Source organism: Schistocerca americana, chromosome 5 (assembly GCF_021461395.2).
Source record: "Schistocerca americana isolate TAMUIC-IGC-003095 chromosome 5, iqSchAmer2.1, whole genome shotgun sequence".
Classification (NCBI taxonomy): Eukaryota; Metazoa; Arthropoda; class Insecta; order Orthoptera; family Acrididae; genus Schistocerca; species Schistocerca americana.
The window spans coordinates 448,268,042-448,283,764 of record NC_060123.1 but is presented as its reverse complement, the minus strand read 5'-3'; the positions used below and the strand labels follow the sequence as shown (position 1 = coordinate 448,283,764).

Genomic DNA, 15,723 nt, shown 5'->3' with positions numbered 1-15,723 from the left:
TCACCAGCCTAGTCAACATCAGTGTATCCTGTGATTCATGGCCCTCATTTTTAGAAAATTATACTTTGAAATATTTATTTTCTTTTATATATTTAATTCCTTTTATATATCATAGAATTCTGTTTACTGCTTGCCAGTGGGGTATTCTGGGGTTAGTATTAAACTGACTCACCATTACAATTGCTTATGCTAGATCTTGCCTAGCACTTATCTTCTCTGTATGGGGCATTCTTTATGGCATTTTTTTCTCTCCCTGTCTTTGTGGTCATTTAGTGAGCTCATACTTGACTGTTATCCAGTGGCATGGATACTGGATGGCAATCTTCCGTGTAAAATCAAATGTGTATAATGGGTCTGGTCGATCCATAAAAGTCAATGTTTGCAGCCTCGATAGTCAGATTCTTAGACAATTAGCTACATCTCTGAGGTCTTTTAGTTTAAAATGTTCCTTTAACTTCCCTTTAAATGCAGTTTTTTGTTGCAAAAAATTAGCAAGTCATCTACATAAACTGCTACAATGAATATATTTCATTTTTGTAGTAAACACAAGTGTCAGCTGTGGATGTACCAAAATTCAGACTTAGTACAGCTTTGTCCATTTTAATGTTCCAACAGCAACTTCCCTGTTAAGTCTGTAGACTGCTTCCTTAAGTCTTTTAATGCCTTCCTCTTTAACTGTCTTTGTCATGTAGTGAACTGTAGGAATTTTAACATAAATTTCTTCTTTTAAGTTACCTTGCAAAAAAGCTCTCACTATGTCACAATGGGCAATGTCAAAATCATATTTGGCAACTAGATTAAATAAATAACAGTGAATTGTTTCATATCACTGGCACATAAGCTCTGTCATAATCCAAACCTCTGACTTATGCATGTCCCATAACTTTCAGATGAGTTTTACGATGGATTATTTGTCCTTGTAAGTCTCCCTTTATCTTAAAGATCTGCTTGAGATTGATATCTTTTTTTTTTGCCTGGAGGCAGACTTGCTAATTCCCAAGGTTGATTTTCTGCTTGTGACTTTAATTCTTCCTGAATTTCTTCAATCCATTTCTGTGAGACCCTAGACTGCAATGCTTTTTCCAAAGTTGATGGTTCTGATTTGTGTGAATCTTTAGTGTGATAGGACACGCATTCATCCATCTTCTTCGGTCTTGCTTTTTGGGAAGATCTTCTGAGTACTTATTTTGGTGGTTCATAGTCTTTGTTTATTTTGACTGAGTCTTCTGAAATGCTGTTATCTGCTGTGGCAGTCCTTGAATCGTCTTGTGCCTCAACTGAGCCTAATTCTTCTGAAACACTACTATATGGCATGGTGTCCCTTGAATCGTTATGTGCCTCAATGTTCTTCTCCTTAGTTGTGAACAGAATAAATATCTGGTTTGGTTCCTGCAAATGATCAGGATCAGATATTCCTGGCTCGTCATTTCTCTTTTGAATTGTTTCTTCTTTAAAAATTACATCTCTTGCTTTTATAAGTCTTTGATGAACAGGACTGAACAACCGGTATTCCTTACTGTCTTCGCAGTATCCAAAAAGTATGCACTGATCATAGTTCTTGTCCTATTTGTGCCAATTGGCTTTTCGTGTGTGAATATACACCTTACTGTTGAATAATATCAGATGTCAGAGGTCAGGTTTCTTCCCTGAGAAAGCTTCCTTTGGTGTTATATTGTTCAGAGCTTTTGTTGGTGGTCTATTAATAGGATAAACTGTGGTGAAGACCGATTCTCCCAAAAATTTTGTACATAATTTCACATCAGATAACGCACATCTTACCTTCCCCATGTTCATTCTATTGTATTATTCTGCTGCACCATTTTGTTCTTTAGTGTGGGGAAGTGTGGTCACCCCTAAAGAATTCCATCAACCGTTCGTTTACATATTCCTTTCGATTATCAGCTTATAATGTACAAAGTCTTTCACCTGTCTGATTTTCTACAAATTTCTTAAAATTGCGAATAATATCAGATACTTGGTATTTATTACTCTCGAAAAATCATCAATCAGAGTTAGAAAATATTTAGCTCCCTCAACTGATGATGTTTGCATGTGACCACACAAATCTGAATGTACCAACTCCAAAATCCTTTGAGCTCTAAAAGTGTAATGTGGGAAGGAAAATATAGTTTGCTTACTTTCTAGGCACATAATGCACAGAGTACTGATGGCTCTTTTGTATATGATGCCATTAACCAAACCTTTTCGTAATTCCTCCATCGCATCTGAGTGTAGATCCCTAATCTTCTGTGCCATAGATTTGCACTATTAAACAAGGAAGCAGACATTGCTTCAACACTGTTTATACATTACGTTGATTAATAATACTGTAGCTACCAATTTCTTCTCTGCATCACAAATTTGACAGCCTCTATCATCAAAGAAGACCAAATGGCCCTGTTTCACTATTTTTCTGACAGAAAGTAAATTTGTACTTAACTGAGGGACATAGAGCACAGCATGTCTGTTACCCTAATGTTTGTCATCTCTCTGCCTGCTTTTGGATCCTGTTCCTTTACTGGGTACATTTTAATCATTAGCCATCACCACTTGTGAATTGGGCACTGTTGCTGTGAAATTCAGATCACGTGGGTACTTTGACGTATGTGCTGACGCACCAGAATCCATGTACCAGTCTTTGTGTATAGCTTTAGCTGATGCTGATGTCATTAAGAATGTCTTATAACTATTTTCTTTCAAGGGAGATTTTCCACTTGCCTCATTTTTGCTGCAACATCTCTTTGCTGTGTGTACATGTTTGTTGCAGCTGTAATACCTCGGACCTCTGGGACTTAATATGGGTTGCAGTTGTCTGTTTTTGCTTGAAGAGCGTAATTAAAACTTGAATTGCCATGTGCCTCATCCTTCACTTCCTGTAGTAATTTGTTTTTAGTAGAATTACTCGTTATTGCCATATTGGAATTCTCTAAAGCCATCAGGATTGATTTGTACTCATTAGGCAGCCCTGCTAACAGAATACATCCTACCCATTTGTCTTGAAATTCAAAGCTTAGACCATTTAATTTGTTTGACATTGTAATTATTCTTGACACATGCTCTTCCACAGCTGAACAGTTCTTCACTCTTGTAGTTAAAAATGTTCTCGACAACCTATTCTTCGATAAAGTCCCGAATCTTCATAAATTTGTTTTAACTTATCCCAAGCTTCTTTCGCAGTTGAGGTGTTCTGTAGGTTCCCTGGTAAGATTATTTTAGGCTTTGCGGTACATATCTAAACTTTGTTTCTGATCTCGCCCATTATGGACTGCCACAGTTGTTTGTTTTGTAAATACATTTTCATTGCAAAGTGGCATGCATTATAGTTTTCTCTTCCCTTTAGTTTTTCAGTTAATGGCAACAGTTTAGCCGTGCTCAAACTCATGATGTCAGCATTATGTATTTGTGTCTGATGCAATAGAGACACGTGTAGTTTTTGCTTGCTTCAAGTAAACCATAGTTTTCCATAATATCACCAAACTATGTGGTCTGGACCTGTAACCTTTTGTGGTTCGAGTTTTAAATGAAAACGCATTTCCGGTTTGATACTAAATAAAAAACTTTTATTAGTTCACAGAATGAAAGTACCGTAAGGCAATTAGACTCAAAATGAAAAATAACGCAAAATGGCACATATATAAATGCATCCTTAACGACAACACTGAAGATGAATGTTCTAGCAGAGGCGTTGATTCATTGATTCTAAATGAAATTTCCAACAGTTTTGAGGTTCTATAAGCAACGTGATCTTTATATACACTGCTGGAAAAAAATAATGCAACACCATCAAGGGCTATATTGAGTGACACCACTGTATAATGTGTGCATACTGAAGGGGTTGTGTCTTTGTGACCTCTGAACAAATTAAGCCATTTGAATGAGGTCACAATGTGGGTCTGCGGAAAGCTGGATGGACATGTCAGTGGATTGCTGCATATGTTGGGCACAGTGTATCTGTGTTGTGTTGCTGCTTTCAGCAGTGGTCTGTGGAATGTTGCTGCACTTGAAGACCACGTTCTGAATGTGTGAGTAGTAGAGACATTCATCAAGATCAGCACATTGTGCAAGGAGTGATGGCTAGCCGCATGTAATCTAGGGAAGAAATCTGGACACATGTTGCAGCTGCTGTGTCACCAAGGATCATTGGGATCTGTCTGCCTGCAGCAGGGTTAAGATCACGTGTACCTTCACCAGGCTACCGCAGACACCATGACACCACCAAGCATGCCACTCTGGTGTTGTGAAAGAGTCGACTGAAGAGTGGAATGGCACCCTCTTGTCTTCAGTGATAAGAGTAGATTTTGTCTAAATGTGTGTGATGGATGTACACATGTGTGCATTCCTCCACGACACACGGGTCCCAGCCCGAGCTTGATAATGTGGAGTCCATCACTGTGACGTGTGTTTCATTCTGTCTGAATTTGTTATCGTACACTCCTACAGTAATGAACAATCTGTCACATCACATGTCAATAAAATATTCTTGTCCATGAGGATGCTGCATTCTTTTTTCCTGGCAGTGACATTAGTCTGTAGGATTTCATTCATGCAGTCATTTAGTAATTCATACATCATGCTCTTTAAATTCCACTGGGCAAGGGAGCCATCAGGAACTTGAAGTGAGTCAAGCTATACATTAACATGTAAAAACAGCCATTCTAGGCAGCTACTGTAAACATATTACCAACAAGTAATGGCTAGTGCTAATATACTCAAACTGATATATACAAGAATTATTTAATAAATGTACATGTATATTAGGAGAAAAGTAGTTACCTTGAAAAAGTTGCTGCTTCTCCTCTTATGCTACTTGGTTGCTGGTTTAATGTAATTGTTCAAGCTAAGTTTTTATGTTATGTATTTCACACGGAATACTATCAGGTGTCCGTATACTGACAAAGTCAAAACTTGTTTAATATGAACACTACAATTGTGCAGAACTTAAATGCCTAAGTCTGAATATTGTGATAAATTATACGAATGGCTAATGATATCAGTCTGAACCCTAAATAAATATGTTGAGCCTATATGGAAATTACCTCACACAGGCTCCTCAAGACTAGTTATTGCAAAGTAAACAAAGATATTACATTTGGTTTGTTACATGACATTGCAGCAGTTTGCAAAAATTTTTCATCTAGAAATGATATTTGGAATACAAACATATTTTGTAGAGAATTAGTGATTGTGTAATCTTAAATACAATTTCTATTAAGGATTTGTAGTACTTTGTGTATTGCCAAAAGCAATGGTAATTAGTAAAAGAAGCTACTTTGATTTCATAGGATATTAACATTTTCTGAGATAAAGCAAAAATGGAAGACAATGAATTCCAAAAATATAACAGAAAATGAAATATAAAAAGATAAATGAAATGTCATTAAAAATTACCAAACGGCATAATAACCCAAGAACTCCTTTTTATTACATAAGATATGAAAATTTCAAAGAAACAGCATGTAACTGCTCTCATATGGTTCATTTGTCACAGAGGGGATTGTCATCTACTACTGAACAGGCACCACAAAGGTACAGATTCATTTCAGTGGAAAGTTCTTGTGTAAGTCATTTATGAAGAATGTCATTTTATCTGGTGACGACACAAGGACTAAATAAGAGAACCGATGGTCGGTGATTGGTGACCACGTGGAATTTTGTGCCATAGAGAAAAACATGGAATTTCTTCCCAGCATATACAAAGGCGAAAGCTTCCTTTTCTATCAAGAGTACCTAGTTTGAACAGAAGTCAGCGTTTTGAGGCTGCTCAGAGCCGTCGAGATATCTATGATGCAATACTGCCCCGAACCCGTACTCTGAAACATCCGTCACAAGGACCAAGTGGAGACCTGGTTAGTATGTCACTAAGCAGGGCGCAGACTGCAACATGGTCTTAAGGATGGAAAATGAGGTTCCACAAGCAGGTAACCAACAAAACCAAGTCCTTTTGTGCAGCAATGCATGTAACGGCTGCACATATGTCACTGCCCCAAGCAAAAATTTGTGGTAGTAGGTGACTTTGTTTAGAAAAACCTGAAGTTATTGGACTGACGTAGTGTGTGGAAGTGATACAATAGTAGAGACTGTTGATGCAGGGGTTTGAGATTTTCATGAGAAACTTCATACTGATAAGCTTATCTGGGCGTGGCAGGAAGTAAGCCCGCTCAGTAGCGCAATGGCGGCACTGGAAGCAGACTTTTCCAGCGGATCGCGCTTAGTTAAAACTCTAACGCGAACCGCCAGGCGCCTCGTGCAGCGACTAAGTCCGTTTCAAGGTCACCCGCGTTCTACAGCGTTATGCAATAGATGCACACAGCCATTGAAACTATAGGAGGTTACAAAAATTGACATTTTTTAAATTTACACTTCACCCCAGTCACCTGGAAGGCAGAAAATAAAATACAGACATTATGTAAATGTTCCTCAGTGGAGGCACTGGAAACTACAGTGTCCCCCAAATAGTTTGGACAACATGGTGCAGACACTAATATTTGTTCCAAAAAAGTTGAAAAATAGTGGGAACACTGGCTACTGCAGAAGGCAATTGCAAGTATTAGTGCAGTTAAAAACTGTTATTGACAACTAGCATACACTATGACTCTGTAACTAACGGGAGTTGTGAATAGGCATCCAACGAGTCAATTTTTTAGAAGTATTGACTACCTGATAATTTTGCAAAGAGTTCATCTGGACATATCAGATATGTATCCGCTATAGATTATGCATTCACAGAAATTTTAAAATTACCTCAGATACATAACCGGCCCAACAGTTTCTTTATTATAACTAAGGGGGTGGACCACTCACATATTGCAATAGACCAAACAGTACTGGATTCCGCGAGGTGATTTAATTCATCTTTGACTTGTTTCCCGAGTGCCACTGGAACTAGACAAGCCCAGAAAAAAGAGGCTGAGCAGAAGGTTTCATGATAACGTGCACTTTAAAATTGCTGACACACCCCAATCCAGAAGATAATAAAGAGGAAATCCCAAAACATAATGCATCTAGCTCTGTACTTGGCCTTGTTCAGGCACTAAATTCACTTCATCTGAAATGGTAAAACCAAACAACTTAAAAGCATATGATCCAAAAATATTCTCCATGCATGTGTTATCTACAACAAGAAAGTTGAGTGATCAAACTACTAACTTGTAGGCCACTGGGGTGGAGAATTGGCCAAGAAGAAGAATACTCTCTTCATTGTAATTTACTAATTTTCATGATACAGGGAGAAGCAGTGGGGAGCCCAAGTCCATGTGAGTTTGTGAGTTTAAGAAGGTTACCGCAGCTCTTGTATCCACTTGCATATACAGAACTTGAAGAAAATCTGTAACATCAATGAAAAGCTTGCTTGGTGCAATGGAAATAGCCAACATAATGTTTACGTCCATATCCCCATAGGGATCGTTGTGCTGAATTTTTGCAGTACAAATGGAAACAATGTGACCTTTTTTGTTGCAATTGTGATAGGTAGCCCAGCGTTTTGGGCAGTATGGATGCTCGTGGTTAATGAAACAATAAGGGCCGGACCAGAGTGTGGAACACATTGTTGCTGTTTACTGGCCCGTTTTCTTTGTTGGTGCAGTTGCTGCTGGGAGCGAGACCAGCCACCTTGATGCTGTGATCGTGTGCAGATCACCAAGACCATGTCTTCTCCCTGCAAACTATCTGAAGCTTGCTGTGGAGGAGAGGGTGGGATTGCTGATACATCACACTGTGACTCAATTTGGTTATCCGCAGCTCGTGACGCCTTGAACGATTGTGCAGTAGTTAAAACCTGAGAAAGGGATGGATTTTCACACTCTTGCAGCTCACAATCCGGATCCAAATGAATGATAGCATCTCTCACCATCTGATCTGCATACGGCTCTTATTGCACATCAGACACAAAATGATGATGACGATGTATCCCATGGAGTTCAGCTGCCCATGCTCAACAGGATTGATGTGGTTGCTTCCTACAGTCGTAAAACTCAACCTGGGATGCAATAACATGGTTGCATTTACAAAAGTATTTTGAAAGGAGTTCACACATTTGGTCAAACATTAAAGAAGACGGATCCTGCAAAGGGGTGAGCTGCCATAGGACTTGACACATTGTTAGCAATAGGGAAGGAACGAGGCATAACATAAAATAGCATCAGTAACTCCAAAAACTTTCAAGTGTTGTCGCAGATGTTTCTTGTATGTGTCCCGTTCCATTGTATGGTTGTATGTATAAAAGGGAATTGGGTGAACCATGGTGGCCGCAGAGGGCAAAGCAGCAGGTAATACAGATTGAGGAGCATGCTGACTAGACGAAACAGAAGCCAATGATTGAAGTACCTGAGTTTGATTGTCCAGCACTTGTGATTGGTGGTACAGTGGTGCGGCAAATGATTCTTGCTGTTCAACCAAGTGTCCTCCGTAATGCCATCAGCCATTGGAAAAGTAGAAATTTGTATCAATCATGTTGTAATTAGGTATAAGTACAACACGACCAGTAGACTGAACACAACTTTTTTCACTGAAGTATTAACAACTTGAACACAGTATTTAAGTACCATTAGGGAGGAACCAATTACGTATGCAAAGAACTGTAGCAACACACTTAGTTTTAGTAGCTTTAAATAGACTGGGGCCAGTGGTGGGCTCTGTGGTGATCTCTCTCTCTCTCTCTCTCTCTCTCTCTCTCTCTCTCTCTCTCTCTCTCTCTCTCTCTCACACACACACATACACACACACACACACAGAAATACAAACCTGATGCGCCCTCTGCAGGAGACATAGCACTGCCACAAGCATGACCTTTTGAAGGTATGTGCACGCGTCACTACAGTCATCAGTTCGTAGTGTCCTCTCCCCCACCTCCTTGTTTTTTCTCTCTTCATATTCCCCCACTGCCTCCCCCTTCATTTTCTAGGCCTAGAAACTGCAATTTTCAGTTAGCAGTGCTCAAGTTATTTATATCCACTTTCTCCTCTACTTCCCAGACCACTCACATTTTTCAAGACTTAGGTTGTGTCTTACGTCTCATGGGGATACTGGATAATAGCATGTGAGGGGGGAGGCTGATTATGTTCTGATAGCATATATACAGTAATATAATATAATAAAACCAATACGTAAATCATACAGTATCTACAAAGCATATTGTTAAAAAAAATTCTTGTAGAAGTGTATAAACACTTACTACATAAAAATCAGTGTAGTTTTCAAATGTTAAACAACTCCTCTAAAAGATACTCGTAATTTTAAATAAAATTAAAACAAAGGTACAATCTGGTTTTCAGATAACTAGGTAGATTGCAATTATTTGCATGACTTATCTATGTTTTATAGTCAATGAGTTTAATTCTGTACTGCGGATCCATGATGTATTTAACTCATCATGTAAATGTAAACAAGTGCACAAATGCACACTGGTATGAAATTCAACATCTAACAAGTGTCAATGGAGGGCTTTATGTGTATGGACACCCCTAGTTACACAAGGTGGTTTTTAGCTATATCGCTTTTGTTTCTGACAAACCAGATTCTTTAAATTTTTAACAAACCTATGTGGAATGTGCCACATGCTGTCCATTATAATGTCAACATGGCATATGTGATAGTTGTAATGGAATAGGACATATAACAACAAGTTTTTTAAAGGTATGTATGAAAACATAAACTTCCTATTATCTCATTTGTAATGATAAATATAAATAATGATTGTATACGTACTCTACGTAAATGCGTCACTTTACAGATCGGAGGATGACAGTCTTAACTGTTGAAACTGGTCATCAGGAATTAATAGTATTGAATGCAATCTTGGCTGTAAAATTTTCTTCATATCTCAAATTCACAGCAAAAATATAGACAGACATACAATGTAAGGCAGGTAAGGAGCTGCTAGATAGTTTGAGAAAACTCAGATTCTGTTTCGATCTTTCATTCACACATTGAGTTTACCAAAAAAAGAGCGTGTGCTGTTAAACAGGAAATTGAGAGTCTTTGTGAACACCTCATTGTAAAACTTGTCCTGTGCTCCCTGATGTACAGAGTTACTCAACCCTGCCTATTGAAGGAGCCCAAAGCTAAGCAGCTTCAAATGTGTGTAGGTTTCAGTAGTTATGCAGAGCTGAAGAGGCTTGAACTGGATAAACTAGCGAGAGCTGCATCTGATTAGCCTTTGGACTGAAGACCACAACAACAATCCTTGACCAATGTCAGCTTGTGTGCCCTCTGTAATAACATTGTCAATAGGGCATTAATTCATTAATTCCTGATCTTTTTTCCTTCCTTTGTTCCTCTTTCAGCTGTTGGTAAGTAGGTGCGCTTCTTCTGTTTTAGTATAAGTATGACATTTAATTCACTGGAGGTTGGTGCATTGGCAGTCTGATTGAAGCCAAATGCCATAGACAATTTACTATTATTCACATTTTTTAAAAATAGTTTTCCTAAAGCACTATCATCTTTCTTCTTTAAGATTAGGCGTGCATTTATCAAAAATTACTCTAATAGGAACTGTAATTTTTTTAAGGACATTGTTTCCACATATTTTAGCTTTCAGTTGTATCACATTTTTCATTATTCTGAAGGAAGAGCAGAGCATGTGTACTAGATTTTTCACAGTACTTCTTATTTTCTCTCTGCTGTTCACATGAATGATTGAATTGTCCGCTCAAACAATGTTGTAAATGAAATTTTTGTTGAAAGGGAGTTAAGAGTCAGAATAGTGTTGTATCTGTGGTCCTGCATGTACAGATTAAATTTTTCTGCATTACGTAACCTTTGGCACCACTGTCGAACCACAAAATTCTTTGTTGTGGCAAGCAACATTATAAGTGAAGGCATCACAAGTAAAACAGCAAATGTTGTGGTAACAAGCAGAGCACAGAAGTAAATTTAGCATTTAAGTCTGGAAGGACAATATACGCAAGTTGTTATTAAGGCGCTGTTAAGGCACTGTGGAGAAATAGTCCTGTTTCTGGAAAACTGTCACCTGAAATGTTGACTGGAACAGTAAAATAAGTTTCTCATAATTCGAATAGCATTGTAACGTAGTAGTGTATCACATAGTCGAAAGTGGAATTTTTTGAACATAATTGCAGTTTTTCGTACAGTTTTCATTTAACACATATCGAGAGAAATGTTCAAAATTATTAGGAATTGAATTTCGTTCTTTTCTAGGAAATAGTGTGCCACTGTTTGTTTTCATGCAAAGATTTATTGATGAATGATAAGGAGATTTTATTATGATAAGCAGACATAATTCAGGGCTGTCTAGTACAGTGATATGGCTGATATGAAGAAATGAACTACAGAAGAAAGTAAGACTTGTCACCATTGTTCATTTCAATATCATTTGCCATTAGAAATCATCAAGGTACGCTTTTGTCAAAGGATACTATGGAACGATTTTCATGTTATGTCTCACGGAGTACAAATTTTGATCGATAAATTAAAGAATAATCTGACCCTCAAAGTCAAAAGGGAAGCATTCTAACAGTCATCATAAAATCTGGATCATGACAGAGACAGACTGAATTGTTTTCAAAGGAAGAAAGGCATAAAAATGATGGTTGATATTTAAGTACAGATCTGAGGATGCACAAAATGCATGTCCTTAGCACCCTGTACTAAATATCTGCAAAGGTATGTACAGAGAGATTTTCAGAAGTGATTTTAAATTAAAATTTGGTGTGCCAAGTCGAATGCATGTTCATATTGTGACAGCTTCTTGTGCTGTCGGTCAGTGAACATTCTTCTGACAGAATTTTAAAAAATTGAAACAGAAAGCACATTTCTCCATTCTATGTATAAAGTGGCATACAAAATACTTGGTACTAGTACTAGAAAAATTAAAACAACAGGTGATATTGTGATTTTATGCATCATTCTTCGACAGATAACCTTCTGTTGTCAGGTGAATCTTTCTTCTGTATATTGTCAGCAGTAGTCCTCTTGTTACAAGGCCAGATTGCTGCTCACCATTAAGATGACAGGTTGAGTTGCAGACAGGCACAATGAAAAGACTGTTACATATTACCTTTCGAACAAAGGCTTCTTCAGAAAAGAGAAGCCTTCACACATTCTTACAAGCAAGCACACCTCAACACACACAACTGCTACCACTGTCCACTTCAGCCAGACAGGAGCTGCAGTCTGGAGGGTGGTTAGGAAGGTGAAGGGATAGCAGCATGCGGATGGGGGAAGAGGACTCAGTGCTGGTTGTCAGAGCACGCAGAGTCTGGAGGTGGCTGGACAGGGGTCACAGGTACAGTGTCAGTAGGCTGTGGAGCTGGAAGAGGAGGGGGAAACACAGGGAACAGAAAGGAGACCAGCAGAGAAGGTGAAAAGACCAGTAGATGCGCCGGCGGGAGCAGTGCACAGTGAGCGTGAGGGGAGGAGAATTGTGAGGAAGTGAAAGGACAGAGGGAGCAGAAAAGTTGGGTGGAGGGTTTGGGAAGAGTAGGTTACCATAGGTTGAGGCTGGGATGAATTTTGGAGTGCAGTTCAGCAAAACCGGTGGTGGAGGGGAGGATTCAGATGGCCCAGGTTGTGAAGCAGGCATTGAAATAAAGTATGGTACATACAGCTGCATGTTGTGCCATGAGGTGGTCCACTTTAGATTAGATTAGATTTACTTTCTTCCCAATTGATCTGTAGTGAGGAGGTCCTCCAGGATGTAGAACATGTCAGAAAAACAACAATACATGACAAATATTTACAACTCAAACAAATAAGCTAATGTTCCATTCCACAGGTCCCAAGTGGAATGATCGTCATTTTTTAATGAACACTATATGAAAGAGTCATTTTACAAGTACTAATGCACTGAATTTAAAATAAAAAAGTTTTTTATTTGTTTATAAGGTAATAAAGGTGTAATACAACTACTACAATGCAATGAACACATTACTGCACTGAAATTGTGCAGAAGTTATATTATACTTATATGTACACACACATCACAAATCAGTTGGTTCTACTGAGAAATTCATCAATGGAGTAGAAGGAGTTGGCCACCAATAAATCCTTTAGGCTTCTCTTAAACTGAATTTCATTGGTTGTTAAGCTTTTTATGGCTGCTGGCAAGTTATTGAAAATGTGTGTTCCTGAATAATGCACACCTTTTTGTACAACACTAAGTGACTTTAAATCCTTGTGAAGATTATTCTTATTTCTAGTATTGATTCCATGAATTGAGCTATTGGTTGAAAAAGTGATATATTTTTAATGACAAATTTCATTAAAGAATAAATGTATTGGGAAGCAGTGGTTAGTATCCCTAGTTCCCTAAACAGGCTTCTGCAGGATGTTCTTGAGTTCACACAACATATAACTCTTACTGAACGTTTTTGTGCCCAGAAAACTTTAGCTTGGCTTGATGAGTTACCGCAAAAAATAATCCCATATGACATTATAGAATGAAAGTAAGCATAGTATGCCAGCTTTTTCATTTTTATATCCCCTATGTCTGACACAATTCGCATTGCAAATAGAGATTTGTTAAGATAATTCAGTAGTTCTGTGGTGTGTTTTACCCAGTTGAATTTATTATCAAGCTGTAATCCCAAGAATTTAACACCGTCCACTTCTCCTATCTGCTTGTCATCATATGTTCGGCATATACTCGTGGGACACTCCTTACAAGTTCTGAACTGCATGTAGTGTGTTTTTTCAAAGTTTAGTGACAAGGAAATGGCTGGGAACCACTGATTAATGACCACAAATATCTTATTAAACTACACTTGATTTGCTATTTATTGCAATGTTAGTATCATCGGCAAACAAAATGAACTTGGCATCTGGTAATGTTACTGATGAAAGGTCATTGGTGTACACAAGAAAAAGTAAGGGCCCTAAAATGGAACCTTGTGGGACCCCACATGTAATTAGTTCCCAGTTTGCTCTTGGCCACAGTTTGGTGGTGGCCATTCATCCACAACAATGATTACAGCAGAACTGGTATATAACATGGTTGCTTTCACAGGTGGCCCAGCCTCTTATGATGGGGTAGGATAAGTTTGTGACAGGACTGGAATAGTAATTGTAGTGTGGGTGGATTGGGGGATTGGGCGGGTCTTGCACCTGGGTCTTACCCGGGGAAATGATCCATGTGGCAAGGGGTTGGGATTGAGAGTGACATAGGGATGGACAAGGATGTTGTGGATGTTGGGTGGGTGATGGAACACCACATTAGGATGGGTGGGAAGGATCTTGGATATGATGTCCCTTTTTCAGGGCATGATGATATATAATCAAAGCCCTGACAAGGGTGTGGTTCAGTTGTTCCAATATGAGGTGGTACTGGATTATGAAGGCGGCACTCCCTTGTAGCTGGTTCCGGGGGTTGTTGGGGGCATGTGGGGATATGGCATAAGAGATTTGTTTGTGGACTAGGTCAGGGGGATAGTGTCTGTCTGTGAAGGCCTTTGTGGGAACTTCAGAGTACTGGGCAAAGACGTTCCCATCACTGCAGATATGCCATCCCCAGGTGACCAGGCTATGTGGGAGGGATTTTTTGGTGCGGAGGGGGCAACAGCTGTCAAAATGCTGGTACTGTTGGTGGTTGGTGGGTTTAATGTGGACAGAGATGTGGATGGAGCCATCAGAGAGGAGGAAGTCAACATCCTGGAAGGAGCCATGCAGGGTTGAAGAGGCCCAAGTGAAGTGTATAGGAGTGAAGGTGTTGAACTCGCAGAGGGATGAGGATAGTGTGCCCTGACCCTGGGTCCAGATCATGAAGATGTCATCGATGAACCTGAACCAGACCAGATATTTGGGTTTTGGGAGGCTAAGGAGTTTCCTGTAGATGCCCATAAACAGTTTGATGTGGGAGGGTGCCTTGCTGGTACTCACGGCTGCGTTTCAGGTTTGTTTTTATGCCTTCCCTTCAGATGAGTGGTAGGGTGTGTATGGGGGCTATAGTTAGTAAAGTGTATGAGGAAAGAGATTGTGGGTTTGGAGTCTGAAGGATGTTGGGGGAGGTAGTGTTCAATAGTGGTAGGACTATGGACAATGCTGGTGTATAGGGAAGTTGCATCAATAGGGACGAGTAGATATCCAGGAGGTTAAGGGGATGAGGATGATGGAAAGTCGATAAATATCTTTGATATGGGAGGCTCTGTTTTGGGCAATAGGTTGTTGGTGTTGGTCAGTGAGAGCCAAAATTCTTTCTGTGGGAGCACAATAACTGACTATAATGGGGCATCCATGATTGTTGGGTTTATGAATTTTGGGGAGCATGTAGAAGGTGTGTGTTTGGGATGTTGTAGAAGTCCTATGACAGATTGCACACCCACCAACAAATTTCTTGTGTGCAAGTTGAAACCAGATGATTTCTGGGATCTTAGTGCGTTCTTCCAAGAGTTGCAGAAAAGCTTATACAAAATAATTGAATATGCCTGGTTACAAATTTCATCAGACGACCCTAAAAAGAGAAATGCATACCATCCTACAGTTGTGGGTTTGTCAAAACATTGCAAAGGTATTGAGAGGTGCTGGGAGAATAAATTTACCACCCTCTAATACTTCAGTTTTCCCTATCATGTATGATAAACTTCTGCCAATCAAAAATGCCATGAAGGTAGACTTCCCTAATTCATTAGCATTTCCCATCTGTCAGCGCCTACCAAGTGCATGGTGTATTTGCACATCTGTCAGACAAAAACTACTGATTGAGGACTGAAAATGTGATGCTGAATGTGCATGTTTAGTGGGATTTCAACAGCAATGGTGCTGATTTTTTCAATA

The 15,723-nt window shown here is 39.1% G+C and overlaps 1 protein-coding gene across 3 annotated transcripts in view; it reads left to right on the top strand.

The window, feature by feature from the left end:
- The window catches only part of LOC124615487 (GATOR complex protein WDR59), a 272,429-nt gene that overhangs the window by 254,813 nt on the left and 1,893 nt on the right, over positions 1–15,723 (top strand). The gene's annotated exons all lie outside the window — the stretch shown is intronic.